Source organism: Pavona decussata, unplaced genomic scaffold, assembly GCF_977016875.1.
Source record: "Pavona decussata unplaced genomic scaffold, jaPavDecu1.1 SCAFFOLD_186, whole genome shotgun sequence".
NCBI classification, from domain to species: Eukaryota; Metazoa; Cnidaria; class Anthozoa; order Scleractinia; family Agariciidae; genus Pavona; species Pavona decussata.
Window position 1 is genome coordinate 2,265,147 of NW_028145595.1, and position 4,854 is coordinate 2,270,000.

At 42.2% G+C, this 4,854-nt stretch overlaps 1 pseudogene; it reads right to left on the reverse strand.

The window, feature by feature from the left end:
- Nucleotides 1-285: 285 nt before the first annotated feature.
- On the reverse strand, nucleotides 286-2,572 carry LOC146462664 (kelch-like protein 24; annotated as a pseudogene).
- Nucleotides 2,573-4,854: the final 2,282 nt, after the last annotated feature.

Genomic DNA, 4,854 nt, shown 5'->3' on the forward strand with positions numbered 1-4,854 from the left:
GTATTTTCTTATAGAACATATTTCCGAGAGGGAAGCCCAGAGAAAAGGGAGTCCCGAGAGGGTGGGGGGGGGGGGGGGATGGTAGCGAGCGTCGAGGAAGGAATGACCAGCGACAAAGATTTGTGCATATCTTTTAAGTCAAGTGGAGGCTACTGCATCAAGAGATGTCAGACACTGCGTTAAAGGGACTCTAGTTTGTGGAGCAAATTGGCTAGTGTCTGCAATACTCCTTCGAAAGAACAGCTGAGCTAATTTAATACGTCCCAGGTTTTGATAAAAAAATATTTCATATAGATAATAACAACTCATATACGACTCAATTTTGTAGAATAAACGTTAAATACCATGGTCAATTTAAAAATGGTGGACAAAGCATAGATAGACCACTATGTCTACTAAAAGGGAAAATTAGAATCCCAGAAGCTTCTAAACTCCTTCGGGCATCAAGTAAGCGAAAAAATCGACTGCTGCCAAGATTGACCTTCTATACATAGTTATACATTCAAGCCATGCGTTTGTACACGGCACGTGGCATTTGAATATACTCGTGTGCATGAGTTGTTCCCTCTGGACCCTGAACAAAAAGAGAGACTGTTTGCTGTCTAAAACATGAAGAACAATAACTACATTAGTTTTATTGGGCCTGGTACTCATCTGCAAGGAACACTCATCGACAATGTCGCTTTGGAATTTCAGAGAACTCAGTTGAAAACTGCATTGGATGTTGGTATGAGACTTCTCTCACGAGACATCTTAAAGGATTCTGGGGACGGCCAATGACTGCAAAAATTACATTTTGGGAGAATGTCCTTCAACAAATGTCCAGAGAATTTTGGTGAATTTTATCACTTTAAGCTTCGAAATCAGCTATTTCTAGCTTCCGAGCTGGTTCATTTGAGTTTAGCAAGCGCTACCTTGGGAATTTTCAATGCACAGCCTTTAAATGAAGGTTTATTGTCGCCTGGAATCTTGTCCACTGGTATGGAGGCTCTTTGGATCCACTTCTTCTCTGTGGGATCATAACTTTCAACTGTGTACTCATACAGATACGTTTGTGAACCACCCAGCACATACAATGTTCCATTGACACACACCATGCTTCCCCATAAGCGTGGAACATTAAGGCTTCCGATAAACTGCCATTCGTTTGTAGAAATCGTGTACACTTCACATGAATTCAATCGTTTGTTCCCTCTCCCCTCCCCTCCAGCAACAAAAATCTTTCCTTGAGTGGCTACACCAAAGGCACAGCCTCTTTCTTGTTGCATGTCTGCAATTTCTTCCCATTTGTTGTGAACAGTGTCAAATCTCTCTGCTTTTGCGACACATTTCACATTCCAAAAACCGCTCCCCTGTTCCCGGGACTCACTTTTCCCACCCAAAACATACAGACAGTCACCGGCAGTAATGACACAACAGTGTTTCCTGCAATACCTACCAGAAGTAAAAATACTCTCCCATGACCATGACTCCATATTGTATCTTTCAATCGTGGACTCGCTTTGCCCTCCGTCAATATCGATGGCATAGATCTGCCCTCTGATAACTGCCATCCGTTTTGAAACAGAAGAAAGATGCAAACGCGGCAAAGACGACCAAGCATCAAAAGCGGGGTCATATCGGTGAGAGTTGTAACTTCTGTTAAATGTGATCAGCTGTTCTCGGAATGTTACCATCTGGGTGCAGTGGTTCATGTTTTCGAACAAGCCATTCGCCAAAAACTTCCACGTATCCATCTCGGGAAAATAACACAAAGTGTGTTTACCACCACAAGCTACAATGGCGTGTGTTCTAAGCCTTCTTCTCGGTGATTGCATAAGAGCATCTTCACTTGTAAAACTAACTAACGCTATGGTGTCGGACACCCTTTTCCAACAAGTGTAGTTGTCACGCACCAGCTGGTTCGTCACGACATCAACAACAAGGACGTCACGCGATACCAAAACCAGCCGAACGTGACGAAAAAATTCTTCAAACTTCGCCTTTCGATCGCTTTCGTTTTGTTCAATCCACTTTTGTATGATTTTCAAAACATCCTCTTCAGCTGCAACGCAAATTTCATCACTTGAAATCCACCTCTCAACCTCTTCAGTCTCCAGGTCTAAGAATTCGTCCAATTCTGCAACGGAGGCGAAGTTTTCGTGTATAAACTTCCTGCTTGTGGAGACAAGCTCTTCGCAGTGGTATTTCTCGGAGAAGTAAAAGGTCGAAATGCAATTCGAGTTGGTCAATCGTTCCCTAAAAATCGCCCAGCGATGGTTTTCAAAGAAAGAAAGAGCAAATAATCGGTTGCGATGACCAAGTCCTTTGCACTTTGTTCATGATATCTCGACATGTCCTGTGTAGATGAACTCCAAAACGCCTTCCAAAATAGACGCCGAGATCTCCTCGAACCGAATGATGCCTTCTTTCTTTTCTTTCATCTCACTCTGAAAAAGCCTGGCGAAGAAGGGACTTACCGCCGAAAGCACATTTCTATGAGCCTTGAATTCTTTCCCTTCTTTCGCCACCAAAGTGATGTCGCACAAATAGCTTAATAGTCTTGTCTTCGTTGCATGTTGAGTCGCTTCATTGTACAGTCGAACCTGTATATAACGGCCCTGTATTAAGCGGCCACCCTCTATTAAGCGGCCAGTTTTTAAAGTCCCGATTTTTCGCGCATACAAACGCTGTATTTTTTACCTGTATTAGGCGGCCACCTCTATTAAGCGGCCGCGGCCACCCTGTAGCAGTCCCATGTTTGTCTTTCTTTGTTATTTTTACCTGTATTAAGCGGCCACCCTTGAATGGAAACTAAGCCATATGTACAGTACCATGGATAACAGGAATTGTCGCTGGCAGTGCCGACAGTCAACGACTTGCTCTACAAACAAAAGTTTCAAATTCCGAGGCGCCAGACGCACGTGTCCCACTTGTTTAAGTCAATGTAATTCTTACCCTATTCCTATTTCAACTTGAAGAATTTTATTATATATTCAGTGTGTTACTTTTAATTAGCAACATTACCGTTATAACTCCACTTTGATCGTAACAACTATGAAATGACGGATGAAATATTTTGTTGTGAACTGCAAGTCACGTAAGTAAGTGAGTTAGAAATACAGTACTGTACACCGTACAAGAGTAGAGGACAATTTATTGCACAGTGCTTTTACACACTGTTACGTATATTACACCATTAAGTTCTAAGTTGGCACTGAACTTTGTTTAAAGTATTGATCTCTTGAAAGAGTGTTGATTGTCCTATCGTTTCCTTGAATGAAATGTTTTTGTATGATACACCATTAAAATTGACATTAGACAACGCCCTGTGAGTATTTTTAGTGATCCTGTATTAAGCGGCCACCTGTATTAAGCGGCCAGTTCCTCAAGTCCCGAGGGTGGCCGTTATATACAGGTTCGACTGTATTAACTCCACACAAAACGAAGCTTGTTCAGCCACAGGCAGCCCAAGTCGCGTCACCAGAGAGCGTGTGACAATTAATAACTAGTGAGAGGATGACCTTTAGCTTTGAGTGCAAGCGGTATTTGGTTACAGACAGCCGTTGAGAAATTTGAACGCATTATAAGACTTTGTATGGGAAATAAAATACCGACGATTTTTACGCTAAACAAACTGACAAACTGAATAAAACTGACTCACCTCTGGTGTATCCTTGTGTATCTCTGGTGTATCCTTGTGAATTTTGTAGCCTATTTCACCGTTTCGAACGTTCTTTGAAATCACTGTCATTACCCTCATAAGACCACAGGGCGCCCACACAAACTATGTGACCGTTTGTATTTTGAATTTATAGAGGCAATGTATGGGAATATCGAAAATCCTCGTATTATCGTACTAGATTGCGATAGATATTCTCATTTAACATCAAAATAAACGTATTTTTGCCTTAAATGTTGTGTGTTGTCGTTCCTGAGGTTGAAGACGGCGATTTTAGCCATTTGAAGGGTTCGGCGTTGAACGTTCACTCGAGCGTAATAGAAGAGAGACTAGCTCCGGGCCGTTTGGATGGATTTTCGATTGGAAGGTACGAGAAGAATCGAAAATCTTTTGACCTTTATGCTGTGAAGTTTGAAATCGGAGCGATGCGTTTTTTGGGGGAAAAATCGCTCCGGCGCTGGAACCCTTTCAAAACAAGGATTCCTCCCTTGTCCCTTGGCCCCCTGTGATAAGACGTCTTATGAAGGGATTGACAGTGATTTCAAAGAATGCACGAAACGGCAAAATAAACCCCAAAACACACAAGAATACACCAGAGGTGAGTCAGCTCGTGGTAAATTTTGAATTAAACCCCAAAAGGAGACCAATCTGGGCGTCGCCCAATCTTTTTTAGACCCCTTAAAGAGACTATTTTAAAACACAGACAAATATTTATTTTTATATTTCTTCGCGTGCAACCCTAAAAGAAATCTGTTGATAAAATCCTAAATGTAATGGAGTTTTGCCCAGAACTTCCGAAGTGAGACCAAAATCCGAAGTTTGCACCCTTAAGCGAGACGACAAGCATCTCCGCCCATTTCATATGAGAGTCCCCCACCCCCCTTCCCAGGACAACACTCTTGAATCTAGCCATTTCTTGATGAAATATAACAATTTGACAGGGGAAATCAGTGAACGAGATAAAAGGGAAAAGCTTTCGTTTTTCGGCAGGGGTATTTTGCAGAACGCCGAAGGTCAAGGCATAGAGTCAAGTCCAAGCAACAACCGTGGACGATAATCCTGCTGGTATACGTTGGATCAATTGTAGATCTGATCGGCTTTAAAAAATACAAATGATAAGAGAAGCAGAGACCGATACAACGTAGAATTACGGTTTAAAGGTTACTATATTTCGGCTGGCCAAACCAGCCTTC